General features: G+C 44.2%; 1 long non-coding RNA gene across 2 annotated transcripts in view; it reads right to left on the bottom strand.

Annotated features, from left to right (window-relative positions):
* Positions 1-19,760, bottom strand: part of LOC129031645 (uncharacterized) — a 70,128-nt gene that overhangs the window by 12,059 nt on the left and 38,309 nt on the right. Inside the window, exon 1 of one of the 2 annotated variants that reach the window (XR_010122889.1) lies at positions 3,157-3,282. The exons of the other annotated variant lie outside the window; for it this stretch is intronic. This is a non-coding gene — a long non-coding RNA (uncharacterized LOC129031645). Of the gene's footprint in view, positions 1-3,156; positions 3,283-19,760 lie in introns of those variants that run through there. 2 annotated transcript variants of the gene reach the window in all.

Raw genomic sequence — 19,760 nt, 5'->3', positions numbered from 1 at the left:
CTTGTCTTAGTTTTTATTTTAACCACAGAAACGAACTTTGTTGTCCACTTTCTGTAGGCCCCACCACACTGCCAACTCTTACAGGCTGTCCACCAAGCATTTAATGGCCCTGGCTGGGCTGATAGACAGGAGGGACTAATGAGGAAGCCCAAATTGCAAAGGGACTTCGGACAGAGGACAGAAGCTCTCTGTGATGGAAGTCAAGCCCTGGACCATCCTTTCACCCACCCACCTACCCACCCTCCTCACTTGCTCTCCAAGGAGCTGCAATGCCTCACTCAAGAGCAAAGCTTCTGGAACCTCCTGGGCTCCCTTAGCTGTGTGGTTTTGGGTCCATTCCTAACTTTCTGTGTCTCCATTTCCTCACCTGTGAGATGGGAGTAATGAATGATCCTCATAGGGTCGCCATGTGGAACATTCATGAGAGCCCCAGGATAAAGCAGATGGTGCACTCAAACTGGGATAACCCAAGGAGGGTTTCATAAAAGAACTATTGACAAAGGAGTGTGGAGAGTGCAGAAAAAGCACAAGGGAGGATGCAGCGCCCCAGGATAGTAAAGTGGGTGCCATTATCAGTCCCGAAGGGGCACCTGGAAGAGTGTGTGTATCCACATCCAAAGAAAGTAGGAGCTCTGTGATGCGAGATATGACCTTCAATGCAGGCACGCAGCCAGCTGGTAGCAACCTGACAGCAAGAGAGGCTTATAAATAAATGTGTCAACCACACTCTCCTCCTTCCCTTGGGGTCTCCATACGTCCCTTCAGCTGAAACCATAAGAACCCAACAGACAAGGCAGCCCCTTAATGCATTCCATATGGGGCACCCAGCAGCAAGTGGATCTGCAGGGGCAAATGGGAGACACTGAGCACCAATAATTCGATGAGGCAAGGTAGTAGATTGCTTAATGCAGTGCCTGGAACACGCATTCAGTGCGTACTAACAGCTTCATATATGATACTAGGCAGGGATGCCACACAGATGAGGCACCCTAGGGAAGGAAAACTGTGGGCCAGGAAAAGACCACTCAGCCTCACCCTTTCCTGGTTCTGAAGTTTCTGCCTCTGCAGGAGGATCTAGAACCTCAGGGTTATTGCGCTGCCGCTGACTCTGGGATCTTAGGCAAGTCTATTCCCCACTCTGGCCTTTGTTTTCTTGTCTGTTAAATTAAGATGTTAGGGGATAAGATGAGTTTAGGTATTTTCCAGTCTAATATGCTATTATTCAAGCACATTGTGTGTTTATAGCCACAATTTAAAGCAATCTATAGCCAGTCAATCCTAATTGTATTTGTTTTGGGACACAAGATGAATTGCAGGACTTGGACAACACAATGGGAATTGTAGGTGCTCTGCACATAAGGTTGAGATATGCCTGGTGCAGCCATTGCCCCTTCCCCATCCTGTTCCAGGGATTCTCCCAGGTTCCTACCAGCCTCACAGTTTCACACCCACTTCCTAAGAGGAAGCAAAATCCTAAAGTGAGGGGAAGTTGGCCTGAGCTCCTCCAACATTCCTTGACCCCTCCCCCCTGTTGAGCTCACCTACTCTCAGCATCCACCCAACCAGTATTTTTTTAATTGCCAAAAGATACCTTTAGTAACACTTTACACATAGCTAGTATGTGTAATATAGGGAAGAGTTAAGATACCTGGTTCTAGCTAAATTAGAGTCAGACCCACTGGGCTAGCACCTTAGCCAATACTGCTGCTGAAGCCCCTCGGTGGAAGCCAAGGGCTTCAGAGAAAACAGTTTGAGGACCCTTCCACCCACAGCATCCTTCTCATGTTCCTCACGACATTCTCGGTCCCTCTGGAGAGTCTCCCCTTCCCTCCTGTGTTCCAAGCTAGAGAACCTCAACTAGTCAATTGCTATCTACAAGGAGATTTTGCAGCCTACACAATAGTAATGGAATCTTACCATTGTAGAGTGCTCAGCTGATTATACAGCCCTTTCACACACATTATTCTATCCTCAGAACAACCCTGTACTTCCCCAACTTCACACCAAAGTAAGCAGCACAGTCAGGCCCGGAACTCATTTTTTTTTTAACTCCAAGTTCCCACACCAATGGCTAACCAGACACCGCAAGCTAATACCAGCATCTTTTGTTGTGGTGTCCTAAATGATTTTTTAAATTATTATTCGCATTAGTGCCACCATCTTCTTTTCTTAACACTATCTGAAATCCTTCCCTCTCGTGCATTGTCTGCCTCCTCTCCTAAGCTCCCCAAGATGAAGGGCTGCCTGTCTCACACACAATGGTATCCCCCAATCCCTAACCCAATGTCTGACACTCAAAATGCATGCAGTAAGTGTTTATCCGCTGAATGAAACACAGAATCCCACACTCCTATTCTTTTAGGTCATTTACCCTCACTAGGTTTCAAGGCTCCCAAAACTAAAAATAACCACGTTTGACTCAGCAGCAGGTGAATGTCCAGATTACTTTTAGTTTCTGGGTTAAGGAGGAAAACTGGGCCAGACCTACACAGAACAAACTACCTGGTGGTGCATCCTTGCTCGGGGAATGTTAAAGACCCTTGTGTAACAAATATTGATGAAGGCTGATTCTACTTTCCATTTTCCCAGGAGTCCCAACCTAAACATCCTACAATTTCTAGAAGTGTATGATTCTCTCCCACAAAACTATGAGCTATTTAGGAAGAATAATTCTGCCTGGCTGCTCTTTTTTTTCCCCTAGAAATGAGAAGTGGATCAGGCAAGGTTCTGCATAACAGTTTGATGAATGCTTGAGACTGGCCAGCACCGCAAGCCTCAGCACCAGAGTGTGGAATCGTAGAATGTTAGAACTGGAAAGGATTTCAGCAACATCTCAAACTGCTCTGTACAATATGTTAGCCACTAGCTACATGTGGCTATTTAAGAGTAAATCAAAATTAACTGAAATTAAATGAAGTTGAAAGTCTTCAGACATACTAGCCACTTTTCTAGGACTCAAAAGCCACTGTCTAGAGGCTACTGCATGGGAAGGCACAGATATGAGAATATTTCCATCATGGCAGAAAGTCCCTTTGGATAGCACTGAAAGGATCTCATTTATAATGAGAGAATTGAGTCTCAGAGAAGGAAAGTAATTTCCCCCGAGTCATGCAGTGAGTCAGAAATGAAAACATGAGCTCTGGCTTAGGTTCTTACCTAAGTCTCCTGGTTACTGATCAGCATTTTTTAACCATTACACTGGATTCACAAACCGTGAGGGCCTTGCCTAGAAGAACAGCCACATGTCCTCTTCTTTCAAGGCAGCATAACTCTGGATAGCTAGTAAGAAATCCTAGATGCACATGGCAGAGAACAAATGCTAGACCCAACAAGCAAATGACAGGAAACTGTAGCTTCCCACAGAAAGCTAAAGCACCAGAGATCTGAAGCAGGCCGCAATGTGGGCTGTCTTTTTTTTTTTTTTTAAGCTTCTCAAAATCGTTTTCATTTCAATGTTGGAGGTTAATACCCAAGACGGACACTCTTTTTGAAGAGTCCCTTTTGATTTTAATTTCTTAAAGTCTTCATTTTAACTCCCCTTTCTGTTTATATTATACCCATCCCACAAGTTTTCTTTCTTTCCAGGTAACTTGATCCTCGAAAATGTGCAGAATCCATTTATGCCCACTGCTTTTAATTAAACATCAACTCGTTCTTTCAACTGGGTCTTTTAGGATTTTACATTGTCTTTTCTAAATGTACGTGTCTTTTTCTGCAATTACATCCAATCAAGTTCTCAAAAATGTATTTCTTAATCTTTAAATAGCCGGGAGTGAGTTTTGGCAACAGCTCAGGAAAACCTACAAAAGGGAAGAAGTCGGCTCTACCCCTCTCTCCTGCATAGGAGCAGGGCTCATAATCCAAGTCAGGGTCTACACACATAGACCTCAGGGCATTTAACATCCAACTGAGGCCTGTAAACCCCAGGGTACAGATTCCACATCTGAAAGAAGCCTACACATCTTGTCACAGAAACAGTGACAGTTTCTACCTGTTTTTATTAAAGTCACACGGTGAGAAGCATGATCCAAGGAAACAAGCATTTCTCTCGATGGCCCAGACTTCCAGCAGGAACATTTGCCACAAGCAGACACACCAACAAATGACGGCAAGCTGGGTCCCCAGAGTCACAATGTTCAACAGCGGGCCTGGAGGCTGCTGGGAGGACCTGAGAAGTGTGGGGAGCAGTACTCAAGCTCCCAAGGTTCTCAAGCTCCCAAATCCAATCATCCAATTAGGCTATAGATGTCTTCAGAATCTGCAGAGGAGGCCCTCCTGACGGACAAATGTAGTAGGGGGAGAGAGTATTTAGGAAAATTCCACTGATGAGTCATATTTTTTTCTGGTATGTCTCCTAGGGTTTCTGAAGATTTCATTATCCTCATAAGTGAAATTCTTAAAATTACTGAAAGAGGTGCTTATTGAAACCTATAGCTCTCCATCCCTTGGCAGGCTTTGATTTGAAACATTCAAAACACATCCAACAGCCTCTTCTTCCCTGAAGACAGGGGCTTTAATGTTTAAAAAAAAAGAAGAAAGAAAAGAAAAAAGCAAGTCTCCTTATACCAGCCAGTTCCCTCCTCTTAAAGAAAAATGTTACCTAAAAATTAAGGTACTGAAGCCAAAATAGAGTAGCAACCTTTAAAATATACTGCCTGCTCTTTGTTCCTAATGAACAAAGAAACACAATTCCCATAACCTGAAGCCAATTTCAGAGCCAGGACTGGAGTTGTAATCTAGGCCAACCTCTTTATACTGCAAATGAGGAAACTGAGGCCCAGAGAGCTTCAAGAATTTTAACAGCAAGCAGGTGCTGAGCCAATACTTGGGCCAGGTGTCCAGAGTCCAAATCTTTTTGAACAAAAGAAAAAGAAATCATTCTATTACAGAGTAAGGAGAGAGCCATTTAAAGGTGGAGCATTAACACAAGCTCCTTACCCTCCCCAGCTCAGCCATGGATCTATAAAATCAAGGGTCAGTTTCAGACAAAAATATAAAGTAATTAAAGAAGGAGCACAAAGGAAGGCAGTGGGGAGGGCATTCGCCCTTTATATTCCATGACTGATGGAAATAAAACTCTCTGCCTACCTCAGAGGCAGTGAACATGCAGTCACGCCGGTGAAAGGACTCTGCAACCACACAGTGCTGGGAAAATGGAAGTGATTGCGATTCTAGTGGACCTTGTATGAGTGTCAGGAGCCAGCAGCCTCTTCCAGAAGCTGCCTGTAACCCATGTAATGTGGCATCTACAGGCAGCATCCCTGCCCTGCCTCCCTTGTCCATCCACTAGGAATGACTACCATGCAGGTGGGTCGGGTAAGAACCATGAGGAGTCCAAGTCTTTTTTCTTTCCTCACGCTTCTTCTCCAGAGCAGGGAGGAATTAACGACCAAGAGGCCAGGCCCCACATCTTTCTCACTGGCCTCATCTTTTTGAATTGCCTTATTAGTCGTGGAGAGTGTTTTGCTGTTTCTGTGTGCCCCAGTGTGTGTGCACGTTTGCCTCCCACATTCACAACAAGGCTCCTCTTGGGAGGACTGCCCTCAGGACACCGGAGCACTTCCCACACACAGGCGGCCAGGAGCTCCTGGGAATTTGCTTCTCTCCAGGAGGCCCTTGACCAGTGGTGTGGAGGTACACAGGCCCAGTTCCCTTGGACAACTCGGAGTGTAACTTACACCCCACAGTACCTCTACCCATCAGAATAAAGTCACTTCTGGGACCTTTGGCCTGAGATTGCACTTGCTCACCTACATCCCCTTCCCTAACCTGGGAGCACTTCCTTAATAAGTCTTTTGCAGCAAATCCTGTCTTCAGCATCTACTTCTAAGAAACCAGAGCTAGAACTTTCATCTCCCTTCTCCTCTTTGCAGCTGTCCTTGTGTTTGGGAGGTGCTGCCTAGCTAGGTCTTGGGAAAACAACTCTTCTCCAGAGGCTTAGATACATAGTTGCTTTCTTGTACATTCCTTGGAATGCTTTTCTATCCAGGATTTTTGCTGTGGTTGATTATTAATGTCTGCTGTGGGGTAGGAAGGAGCTGGTGAAGATGTATTAGCCCATATGTGAAGTATTTGCCATCCCTGGCCTAGAGCAAAGGATGCAAGAAGGTCTTTTTATTCTAGCCCTTAAGTCAGCCTCTAGCATGGCCCAAAGGAGTCCAGACTTTTCTAAGTAATCCATCTCACTAAGACCCCCAGGGTTTATTGTACAACCAGCAATTGTACATTGACCTGAAGTGATCAACTGTGTAGGTGCCCCCAAGAATTTGTGGCAGCTGTGGGCAGCTGATGGAAGATATGGTATGAGGAGTTCTGGGACCTATCTCATCATGAGTACCAAGTGTTGGATTAAGGGGGCTGGAGAGTGGGGAAGGCAGGCCCCAGAAAAGCTACTTTGGTGCAGGCAAACTCTGATAGTATCAGCTCACCTTGAAGGTGGGCAAACCTGAAGTTGAGCATACACTGTACAAGTATCAGAAGTTAGTGCCAGTCTTAGAATGTGTTTGAACATCAAGCCGTAGGCAAATAGCAGAGCTGATATTGGGAGATGCTGAAGAGCATAGTCCATCAAGCGAGCTGGTGTCAGGAGTCTGGAAATAGAGGCCAAGTCCTGGAAGTCAGAGACATAGAACATGTTACCAGAATGACCCTGAGTCTTTCTCACTCAAGTCCCCTTTTCTTCCTCCCTCAGTTTTATTGAATTATAACAGACACACTATAAAGTGCATAAACCTTACTTAAGTGAAGGAGTGAATTTTTACATATTGATGTAACATTTCCATCAACCCCAGAAGGCTTCTCCTTACCCCTTCCTAGTCTATTCCCTTCGCCAGAGGTAACCACAGTTCTGCTTCTATCACCATAAACTAGCTTTGCCTGCTCTCAGATGTCACATGAACGGAATGCTATAGGATAGATTCTTTTGTATCTATTTTCTTTTGCTGCATATTACATCTGTGAGATTCATCTATGTTATTGCATGTATAAGTAGTATATAAGTAGTTCATTCTTCTGTGTTGTCAGGCACTATTCCACTGTATGATTATATCCAATTTACTTATCCACTTGGGTAGATCCCAGTGTCTTACTATCACGAATGAAACTGCTATGTACATTTTTGTACATGTATTTTGATGGACATGTGTGCCCCGTTTCCTTGGTGAAAGCTTTCAGAGTAGAATGACTGGGTCACAGGGGAGACAAATATTTACCTCTAGGTGGTGCTGTCAAGTAATTTTCTAAAGTAATTGTACCAATATACACTCCTACCACCTATGTATAAGAGCTCTACTTGACCCACAGCCTTGTCAACTTTTAGTATTATCAGTCTTTTTTGACCCACTAGGGTAGTAGAATCTCACTGCGGCTTTAATTCACATTTCTTATCTAGGGTTCCCAAAAGTTGGCCGTCTCTTCCATGGCATCCTAAAGTTTCTACTTTACCTGACACATAGTCACTCTGATCCCATGGGCTACCCCTGGCACTTAGAAACACAGTTAGCTCAGGATAGAGACAGATAAGGAGTGTGATAAACAGATCTTACTGTAGAACCTTAAGGAAACTGATGGCCACTGGACTCTGACACATCACTGACTTCAGCAGACAGAGACTCTGTGTCCCAGAGTCTCTCCCTCTGAGGTGAAACTTCTAGATGCTTCTCCAGATCAAACTCCAACCAAGTGTTCATCTCACCCAGCAGAGCTGAGGAGGCCAAACTGCCAAATGAGCTTGGAGAAGGGAGACTGTGAAGATGGCATGACACAGAAAACAATGCCCAGAGCATACAGTATGCAGATCTATGTAAATCAAATATAAAAGCCAGAATGCAAGCCTTCAAGTGATAATGCTCTCCAGCTGTCTTAAAGGCTGTCTCCATTCCAGAGAACACCAGGGTGCGCTGGGGAACCAGCAGGCAGCATAGTTCAGCAAGAAGGGTATGGTTTTCCTCTTTCCTTTAATCTGGGAGCATGAGTTCACTAAGTCCCTAAGGATCCATAAAATATGAAAGTCTGTTTTTTTTTTAACTGGTTGTCCATTTGTGTTCAAGTAAATGAGGCACAGCTTCTTCCAGTTGGTCTGCAGCTTGAGTCAGATGGCAAGAGAATGTCACCATCCGAGGCACCTGCTGCAGGCCTAGGAAGGGGCACGGTGGCTCTCCTGAGAATCTGGGATGGTGACCCAAGTATTTAACTCAGAACCAGTAGCCTGACTTGTGTCCCTAAGTGCCACTTATGACCTTGGGCAAGTAACTTCTTCTCTGTGAGCCTTATTTTTCCCATCTGTAGCATGAGCAGATTAGACTAGGATCAATTCTCTAAGGTCTCTAGATTTCTCTGAGCCTGTGATTCCAGGTAAGGCCCCTTCAATCTAAATGCTGATCACAGTGAGTCACTCTGCCAAAGCACCAATGAATCCATTCCCACGTAGAGCAATTAGAGCTGCGCGAGTTCCTGCCACACGTCCAAGATGATAGAAAGCCCAACCCAGATTCTGTGCTGTATCATTGAGCATTAAGACACAACAAGGGCTCTGCTGCGGCATAATAATGCGTGCCTGGCTGATTTATGAAGCATCCAACTTAGAAGCGCATTCTTCGGTAACGCCTTGTAATTTAGGCAGCACTCCATGAAAACCACAGGTAGTGCTGGCAGTTGTGCTCAGATCCGGTTACCTCCCACAACTTCCAACTTCCCTGCGCCTGTGCTGCCAGCCTTCATCTCCCCTTCCACCGTGTTCAGAAGCTTGGCTGCCCCTGCCTTGATCACACCTTTTTGCACAGCCAGTTCTCCCCAGTCTGTGGCGCCCCCTATTGGCTCTGGGATTTTGTCAGACGCTACAGCTCTGCATCACCAACTTCTAAGCTGAGCAATGGGAGCTAATGTCACTGTTGCTGTAACTCGTGAAATCTTAGCAATGAGGCCAGGCAGAAGACAAATACTACCAGAGAAACAGAGACATGAGCCTCCACCACAGCCCGTCTCCCACCCAGCCTAGTTTTCTCCATAGCACTTATCTCTACCAATGTTTATTTTTATTTTTACTACTTTTGTTGTCTGTCTTCCCCTTTGGACTTAAGTCCAATGATAGCAAGGCCTTTGTTTTGTTCTTTACGGGATTCCAGCACCTAGAGAGTTGGCTGGCATTAAGGAGGCACTCGGTAATATTTGCCGAAGGAATCATTTATTCATTCAATAAATAAAGATGTCAGGTGGTAGCAATGGCTATTGAGCAAACTAAAGCAGAGTAAAGGGGATGGGGTGCTAAGAAAATAAGAAGGTTGCTATTTCTGATAAGGCGGTCAGGGTGGGCTCTCTGCTGATGATACTTAAGCAGAAACCTGAAGAAGTAAGAAAATGAGCCACTCGGAGATAAAGGGAGAAAATGTTTGAGACTGAACAGCTGATGCAAAGGCCAAGCAAAGCCTTGGCATGTTTACAGAGGTCAGTGGGCTGAAGCAGAGGGCAAGAGCAGAAGGTAATAAGGCCATGTGGTGTCAGGGCCACATCACCTAGAGAGGAGGACAGCGAATCACGGCCTGTGGGCCAAATCTAACCTATCACCCGCTCTTATAAGTAAAGTTTTGTTGGGACACAGCCATGCTTATTTGTTCACATGTTGTGGCTGCTTTCCTGCTGCAGCTGAGCTGAGTAGTTGCCACAGATGCCAATGGTCCACGAAGCCAAAAGTATTTACCATCTGCCCCTTTGCCAAAAAAAAATGCCAGCCCCTCCCTTGATCACTGTAGGCCACTGTGAGGACTTCAGCTTTTTCTCTAAAGAACATGAGACACCATTAGAGGAGTGACATGAGCAGACTCACAATTTAGGAGGATTGGGACGGCTGCTGAGCAAAGAATAAATTGGAGGGGTGGAAGCAGGGAAATCAATTAGGAGGTGAAAACTGAAGGTGGTTGGGACTGGAAATATAATCAGATTAGAAGATGCACAAAGTCTAGCCATTCTCACAGCCTGGGGTGAGCAGGGTGTGTTTTGCCCTAATAGATTTTGGCCCAAAGCATCTGGGTTTGTGGGAGGGAGTTGGGGAGTCATGAAACTGAAAGTAGGATGACTTTCATCCAAAACTGAAAGTAGGCAGTTTTTTCCAAGGCAGGAAACAAGCCACAGCAATGGTGCTAAAGGTCGCAACGAGCTAATACCCTTTTCCAGTGATGTCCTTCTGGCTGCATAGTCTGGACTTGGGCTGGGGTCCAGACAAGACCCTGGTTCACTTCCTGGTACCTTTGGTGCCTCATGGCTTCCCTTACTAGGGTAGACACTCAAATGATTTGAGGGGGCTTGGGTACAGGCCCAGACAGAGGTGTGGGCCAGTGCATGGAGTGACAACACTGATTAAAGATTCTAGAAGTCAAAAGGAGGTGATAACACAGACCAAAGATTGTAGAAGTCAAAAGGAAGAGAAAAGGAGGTGGTGCCAACAGGAGATGCTCAAAAAGAAAGTGTAAGAGGGTCTCACATTCTTACAATCAGCCCATGAACTACCAAGACAAGGGATGGGGTTTCACTTCCCACCATTGCCCTCTGCACACCACACACACAGGCTGCCCTGTAAATGAGACATGTTTTCCCTGTCAGCTCTGTTCTTGATGTTCTTTTAACCAGACTTCTAACACACACAGTTATTTGAGAAGGGCTCGGTGAGATCATGAGGAAGTCTAAGAAGTCTCAAGAGAAAGGGTATAAAAGAGGAGTTTGGGAGTCTCAGAGCCCTACACTTAAACTTCACAACTATAACTTATTAGCTTTGTGACCCAGTGCAAGTTATTTAACCTCTTTGTCCCTCAATTCCATCACTTGGTAAACAAAGGGGATGAGACAGCAGAGTTGTTATGAGGATTGCAAATAATGGATAAGAAGCCCCTGGCCCATATCAGCAGCTATTATTGAAGAGGTAATATGTTATTATATTATAGGAGTAAAATTATAGAAGGAGTAAGCTTCATTTACCAGATGTGTAATCCTGAGAAAAATAAATAGCCTTTCCCAGCTTAATAGTTTCCCTGTCTTTAAAATGAAGACAATATCATCTTTACCATAGAGTCTGGGGATTCAATTCACTCAGAGCAAACTGCAGATATAAAGCACTTAGTGGAGTGTTAGCATAGAACAGACACTCCAGGCAGCCCACACACCTTTGTTATTTGTGAAAGGTCCTCTGAAGTCAAGACCTTCATCAAGAGGGTAGGAGGGAGACTGACAGAGCAAGCAAGAGACCTCAGGTCCACAACAGGCCAAGGCCAGAGACGATCAAAGGCCAAGGGACCAGGAATGGTAGAGGTGTAAGGGTGCCCACACAACACAGAGCAGCCATGCCCAGTTGAATCCACATCAACCTAGGACATGAATGGCTCCAATGGGCTTCAGTCCTGAATGGGTCTTTCCTTCCCCTGCAAGATCCAGGGTTGTGGGGTGGTAGAGAACAAAGGAGTTGTGGTAGATGACCAGGAATCCCTGGGAGGAAGAGGGAGAAATTCTCCTTCCTTATTTGCTCCTACTTCAGGCTTCCTCACACCACAGACAGGTAAGGGTTGGCAAGCCCTGGGCATTGCAAGGACAACACAGAGCAGATGTCTGTGAATTCAAAAGTATTCAGGAATCTGAAGACTAGGAAGGATATGTAAGGTCACCTGGGATTGCAGCAGCACAGTGGACAAATCTTTTACTCTCTCTAAGCCTGTTTCTTCATCTGTAAAATGGGGATAAATGGTCCCTGTCTGTTTCACAAGTTTAAATAGTTATGACATTTAGCTATGGTTTGAGAAAAAGGAACTAAGTAACCAAGACCATCTCCATTCAGTGCATTACAAGTTCCATCTCAGAGACAGGAAGATGGAAAAGGAAAGAGAAGGGAACGTGTTTAGATGCCTCCCAAACTCCCGACCAGCCACAGAGTCAGTGCAACAGCCCAGATTGCCGACCCCAACTCTAGGTATCAGACCTGGCTTCCCCATCATCAAAGGGTGCCTATTAGAGTAGGAGGCTGTGTTGGGACCCTGAACTGCCCCAATGCATCCTAAAAGAGCAGTTTAGTTGGACCTAGTGGGTGCTCCAAGGAGATGTGAGAGGAGACAGCATATGGCTGATGAAGGACACACAGCAATGAGCAAGGCAGGAGTGATTAGAAGGCTCAGTCTTCCTGCCTCTGGCCCTCACTGCCAACACCTTGCCAATATCTGAACCCCAAATGGGCCTGAAATTGGCAGAGTCTGCTGAGCCCCTAACACCTTACAGGACTTATCTAATCGTCCACCATAACATGTTTACAGACCACATAATGAGAGCTCCAAAAGGGCCTGTTTTATTAAAGGAGTGAATGAATGAATGACAAAATGAACACTAAATTTTCAAATGATTATGTTTGATTTCTGCTAACCTCAACTAATACCTGTGTCATGAAAATGACACTCTGGGGCTGAGCGCTGTGGCTCGTGCCTGTAATCTCAGCACTTTGGGAGGTTGAGGCAGGCAGATTGCTTGAGCCCAGGAGTTTGAGACCAGCCTTTGTTTTTGGTAGAAACCCCTTCTCTACCAAAAACAAACAAACAAAAAATTACCCCGGTGTGGTGGCAAGCACCTGTAGTCCCAGCTACTCAGGAGGCTGAGGTGGGAGGATCACTTGATCCTGTGAGCCAGTGGTTGCAGTGAGTAAAGATTGTGTCACTGCACTCCTGCCTGGGTGACAGAGTGAGGCCTTGTCTTAAAAAAAATTAAATTAAAATTAAAAATAGAAATGAGAATGACACTTTGTGCCATCTGAGCTGTAGACTAGAAAGTCCCAAAGGACAGATGTCACCTGGGATCAACCCAACCTCTTCTCTTCTCCATAAAATGACAGTGGCAACGGCTTCTGAGTTTACTTCACAAGTAATTGAGAGAGTCAAATAAGAATGGGCATGAACATGCTTTAAATGTAATAAGATGTACAAGGACCTGAAGTTTTCAGAAGCTTCCATGGACCCATTTGAGGTCAAAGGGAGGAACATTACATATTGGGGTAAAAGGAGGGAGCTTTGATTCTCCAAGCCAGCAAGGCCTTGAATGGTACACAGCCTGCTCACATGCATTCCTCTCCAGAACTTCATCTCTTAGGCTAAGGATGGGAGTGTCACAGGAATAGTTACAGCAGCAACAGCAGCAGCAGCAGCAGCAGAAAAAAAAAAAAAGTTGTATTTAATGAGAGCTTACTATGTGTAGGACTCCATGCTAAATGCCCCTCATCATTATCTCATTAAGTCTCCAAAACGTCTGTTTCCAATGGGAGTGATAATTAGATCATGGTTCAGTAAATATTCATTCCCACCTCCCTCCATAGTAGGAATGCATTTCCTGCTCTGTAGGAAATGGAACTTGTAGATGCAGGACTTGGCCATGTATCTTGCTTTGGCCAATGGAATGGCAGGAATGACAGTATAAGAATTGTAAGCTGAAGAAGCATTGCAGGTTCCCTCTCACCCATCTGGAAGCTTCAGAGCTCCATCACAAGAGCCAGCTCCAGCAGCCACTGCTCTCCAGCTGGGGCCCCAGAGCAACTCACATAGAGCAGACCCAAAACTTGGGTCCAAGATACATGCTTCTGTAATCTGAGAAAGTTTGCCTCCGTTGACCAACAGCCCTGTGAGTGAGAAATAAATGCTTCCCGTTGGGCGCCACTGAGATTTTATAGTTGTTTATTATGTAGCAATAGTAGATACTATTAATAATTAAGTTTATAGGTGGGGAAACCAAGGCTCAGAGAGTCTAGGTAACTTACCTAAAGTCAGCTAGCATATAAATGGAAGAACTAGGGCAGAACCCAGTTCTTCTAGATCCTAAAGACTGGGTTCTGCCTCCTACTTCTTGTCCAAGGAGGTGTGTTTTGTGTTGAGCTGTGTGCAGAGAATAGCCAGAGCAATTAAAAGTAAACAAGATAGCCCAGGGCCTAGCCAGAAAGATACTGAGAGTGAAGCCAGAGCAGCTCTCTCCTTGTACAGACGTTTGTCCCTCTGCACCCTGGAGCCCTGCCCATACCAACTGTCCTTCTCTAAGTCTAGGTCCAAGGCCATGAGGGGGATCCACAGAAACCCCCCAAAGCCAGGCACAAGCTCAGAGCTCCCTACCTTGTGGTGGGAACCCCTGTTGATACTCTACCCGCCCAACCCCCCCCGCCACCACCAGACCTCACCCCAGCAGAACTATTTCATGAGACCCCAGTAGACTGCTAATTTTCAGACTGAGGTGGTAAATAATTCCTTGAACATTCTCAAACCAACTTTTTAAAGAGTAGGGGGGAAAAAGATGATCTAATCCAGCCACATTCCTGCTTTCAGGGAATATATTTGTCCTTAATCAGAATGACTTCTTGTGTACAAAGTGACATTTTTATTTCCCCAAAATGTATCCTGCTCCTTCCCAATTCACTCAGAGGTACACAGTTCTTTCCTAAGGCATACTAAGATATCCTCATCTCAGTCAGAGCTTTTTCTCTCAAGCAATGTAAAATTAGTGAGAAAATGAACAAAGCAGTCGTTCACTAAATGAAATTCCTCAAAGGGCACAGAAACCCAAGGAATTCATTGGACAAGTTATTCAGAACACTAATAAAACTCTGAACCATAGGGTGAACTGAAATTATGAGAAAAGGCCCAGTTTGAAACACACATGGGGAACACCAGGGCTTCCTACTCTGCTGGGCTTCTCCTCCCTGCCCAACTCATATTTCCTTCTAGCTCCTGATAACTCTTTAACCCAAGACATCAGCAACACACTAGACTCTTGGAAACCCCCCATATCACCCAGTTATCAAGTTTGGCTGCACGTAATGGAAAACACACTTAACAGTGATATGGATAGAATGGAGATTATTTTTCCTCATGACACTAGAAGTCCAGAGATAGATGGTTCCTGGCATCGGTTTGGTAGCTGAGTGCCTCAGGGCAAGGTCTCTGCAGTTCTGTTGGCCTTTCCTGCATAGTCATAAGATGACAGCTCCAGTTCCAGAAATTTCACAGGCATTCCAAGCAGGAGGGAAGAGAATTGGGCCAGAAAGAGGAAGGAAATATGTCTATATTTGAAGAGCAAAATTTTCCCAGACATCCTCAGCAGATTTCTCATTACATGCCATTGGCCAGAACTGTTGTCATGTCCCACCAAGCTGCAGGGAAGCTGGGAAATGGAGTTTTGCAGATGAACACTGTATTAGTCTGTTCTCATGCTGCTAATAAAGACATACCCGAGACTGGGTAATTTATAAAGAAAAGAATTTTAATGGACTCACAGTTCCACATGGCTGGGGAGGCCTCACAATCATGGTGGAGGCAAGGAGGAGCCAAGTCATGTCTTACATAGCAGCAGGCAAGAGAGAGCTCATGGAGGGGAACTCCCCTTTATAAAACCATCAAATCTCATGAGACTTATTCACTATCATGAGAACAGCACAGGAAAGATCTGTCTCCATGATTCAGGGACCTCCCACCAGTCCCTCACATGACATATGGGGATTGTGGGAGCTACAATTCAAGATGAGATTTGGATGGGGACACAGCCAAACCATATCAAGCACATTGGTGGTTCCAATAACTTCATACTTAAGAAAAAAGCGGTGACAGGTTATTCTAAGGGGGCTAGGAGTCACTGAGAAACTAACCCACTAAATTTTCCAAGTTGGCATGAGCCTTGGTTGTGTCATCCAGATCCAGTTTGAGGGACAGTTTCAAATTCATCCCATTCCCCATGTTAGTCACGGCCCCATTTTCTTCTTCACTGTAGGGATTATTTCCCAAATACTAAAGAGGTATAGGTGGATAGAAGACAATTAATGCAAAGCAGCACTTTTGAGCATCCAGACTATGCTGTTGACGTGACGTTCAGAAGGAAAGGAGGCCCCAGGATTTTCCTTTTAAGATGACAACAGTTGTTTCTAATAGCAAATGACTTTCATGTCTGGAATAAGCCACTAATAGAATTAACCAAATGAAACTGACAAATATGAAAGTCTAAGGATATGACCCTAGCATCTGTTGGAAAAAGGTAATCAGACAAATTAGGGTCCCCATAGTAAAGGATTTTTCTGGATTATCTGGGGGAGGTTTTCAGAAACCAAGCAAATTGCCTTGGTGCAGCTGCCCTACAGACCCTGCCCCGCTGCCTCATTAATGCTTAGATGCAGCAAGATAAGGATTTCAAAATGCAAAGCACTGTAAATAGATTATGACTAACGCAACCAAGAAAAGGAGGTGCTGCTGACTGCACAAAGTGCAGAGGTGGTAATTCACAGTGAGCGCCAACATCGCTTACTGCTGAATAGGAAGACCAGCATTAGGATAACAATGCCACTAGGAGGAAGAAAAGAGGTAACGTCAATTCTGTGCATACCTGTCTTCTCTCCTAGAAGACAGTTTCACTGACAGAAGATACAGATGTTTGTTACGCCCAGAATAAAATGAATTTACAGAGAATTCTTCAGTGAATGTTAATTCCCCTACGAAGACTGAATTTCTACATTATTTATGAACTCTGGAAAGGATAATGCCAATAGACTCGCTCTGTTGCACAAGGGCTGAGACAGAGTTGCCCAAAGGTAATGCAATGGGCCTTCTTCTTTGCTGATGGAAAGAAATCTAAGACAAGGCTGCACTTATGTCTGTGCACACACTCAACTCTCAGCCACGTACGCATTTTCTATTTGGTGGTTTATTTCTAGGGGAGGGACAGGGTTGGTTTTTGATTTTGAGGTCCTAACTTTCCTATTTTGTCTGTCAATTTCTCTACTGCCCATATTAGTTAGTGTGCAATTTAGATAGAACATGATTCCAAACAAAGGTAAACAAGCAAGATACATTCATTTCCTGGGGCTGCTCTAACAAAGTACCGCAAACCAGGTGGCTTCAAACAACAGAAATTTATTCTTTCACAGTTCCAAAGGCTAGAAGTCCGAAACCAAGGCACAATCATATTCTCTTTGCAGGCTCTAGGGAAGAATCCTTTCTAGCCTCTACCTCGTTTCTGATAATTTTCAACAATCCCTGGCATTTTGTAGCAGAATAATTCCAGTCTCTGCCTCTGTCTTCATATGGCTGTGTCCGAATACAGACACAGAGACACACTGGATTTAGAGTTCACCCTAATCCCGCATGACCTCATCTTAACTTGATTATATCTACAAAGATCCTATTTCTAAATAAGGTAAATTTGCAAATACTGGTGGTTAGGACTTCAGCATATCTTTGGGGGAGAGGGATAAAATTCAATCCACAACACAAGATAATCCAAAACTTTAAAAATAAATTTTTAATTCTATGAGCTAACTTTATTCCTGCTCCCTTCAGGAGAGGATAAAGATATCATAAACTGACACAATAACTCCCAAAAATCCTACTCGTCACTTTAATATGATTAAACACACCAATCCTAAAGGCAGCAAAATGCTCTGGAAATAAACTCTGGTTGGATACATAAGACCTGATGTGTAAGTATCATTTTTGTTACTAGCTAAGTATGAAGTCTGAGTAAGTCACTTCACCTCTCTGAGACTTTAACTGTTAAACCTAAAAGGTGGGGCTTGGACTAGATCAGTGTTTCTTGAAGTATGAGATATATACCATTCATTGTAGACCAGGTGGTTGTACTCAAAACCAACACTAAAGAAATTATACTGATAAATTTTATGCTACGAAATGCCCGGAACAAATCTTAGTTTAGGGTCTAAGTTAACTTTGGATGAATAACAAACCACCCTGACCAGGTGCAGTAACACATACCTGTAGTCCCAGCTACTTGGGAGGCTGAGGCAAGAGGATCACTTGCACCCCAGGAGTTTGAGACCAGCCTGAGCAACATAGCAAGACCCTGTCTCAAACAAACAAATTTTAAAAACAAAACAAAACAAAAACTCACTCAAGCAAAGAAAATACAAACCACCCTGAAATGTTTTAGTGGCACAACAATAATTTATTAGTGCTCTCATGTCTATGGGATTGTTGGTTCTGCTGACATGAGCCAGGCTCAGCTGATCTTGGCTGAGCTCACTTTTGTAGCTGGAGGATTCACAAGGGGTAACTAGCTAGTCACATGTCTGGTCATTGGTTGCCTGTTGGCTGGAGTGATGGGGTGATTGAATCATGTGTCTCTCATCATCCAGCAGGCTAGCCTGGGCTTATTCATGTGCTGGTCAAAGGTTCCAAGAACAGCAGGAGAAGAAAAGCCCCAGTGTGCAATCACTTTTCAAGTCACTGCTAACATGACATTTGTTATTGCCCATTGGTCGAAGCTAGTCACATGGCCAAGAATGAACTCAGTGTGGAAAGAGACTGCCCAACGTTGTGGATAAACAGCAGCATAAACAGATTCAGAGGCAATGATTCACCACTGGTTTACTATGTCTTTTACATCCTTCCAGCACTTACTAATCTCCCTTGTTAGCAAACAAAAAACAAAACTCAGATTCAGACAATCAGTATCTAGTAAGAATTTAATAGCATTATTTTATTTCAGAATATTTATTTTATGGTTTTCTTGTATTCGTATCAATTGTTTTATTCATTTATAGCGGTAAAAGAAAGTTTCCTTAATAAACATATGATTTTTTTCAAGTGAGTTATTTTCAAGAAGATAATATCACTGGCATATATATTGCAAAATCGTCATACAAAATGATGGAAATTTGGAAAACACTGGGCCAGATGGATGCTCAAGGTCCCTGCACCTCCCCCTGTAATCCTGAAAGTGGAAAACAGGCCATGTCTCCACGTAAGTCGTAAGTGTTGGTCTAACATGACCAACATGTCACTGGTCATTAAAATAGTTTCACTGCTATTAAAGAAGCTGGCTTTTCACAGAGCTCAAAGCAATAAATTGAATAGTAAAAATCACCTGGCTGAGACCCATTCTAATCAAATTGTGCAGGTGACCATGAAGCACCTACTTATTTGTCCACCATCCCACACAGACCCGTGGTGATACTGACATGCTGGCATAATTCAGTCATGCAGCTAAGTGTAATAGGTTGAACACATTCATTGGTCCCCTCATAGCTGACACTGAAAAGCCATACACTGAGTGACTTCCATCACCCAAAGCAGCAGTCCCCAACCTTTTTAGCACCACAGACTGGTTTCGTGGAAGACAATTTTTCCATGGACAGGGTGGGTGTGGCTTCAGGATGAAACTGTTCCACCTCAGATCATCAAGCATTAGTTATATTCTCATAAGGAGCACACAACCTAGATCCCATGCATGTACGGTTCACAATAGGGTTTGTGCTCCTGTGAGAATCTAATGCCACCACTGACAGGAGGCAGAACTCAGGTAGTAATGCTAGTTGGCCCACCTCTCACCTCCTGCTGTGCAGCCCGTTCCTAACAGGCCACAGACTGGTACCAGTCCATGGCCTGGGATTTGGGGCCCCTGATCTAAAGAGTTTCCAGAAGTTTGCTTGGCAGTAGCCTTTGGGGTCTGTTTGCAAACCACTCAAGAAAATCAATTTTACTACTTTGTGTGTCTTCTTTTTTTTTTTTTTTTTAACTCCATTTGATCTCACACTTTACTCATAGAATTGGCTCTACATGATTTTTGGTAAATTTTTAAAAAGCACAAAGTTTGAGCACCACTGGATCTTGGGCTCTGAATGCACTCCCATAAAAGGAGTAATAGGAAAGTTTGAGCCATGATATTGGAAATAACTTGGGAATAACACATAGATTTCTGAGGTGATAATTTAAAGGAAACAACATCCCTTTGGAAATTTCTGTATGTTCACTTAAAACAAA

This window comes from Pongo pygmaeus, chromosome 11, assembly GCF_028885625.2.
Source record: "Pongo pygmaeus isolate AG05252 chromosome 11, NHGRI_mPonPyg2-v2.0_pri, whole genome shotgun sequence".
NCBI classification, from domain to species: Eukaryota; Metazoa; Chordata; class Mammalia; order Primates; family Hominidae; genus Pongo; species Pongo pygmaeus.
The sequence above is the reverse complement of the archived record's forward strand: the minus strand, read 5'-3'. Positions and strand labels throughout refer to the sequence as shown.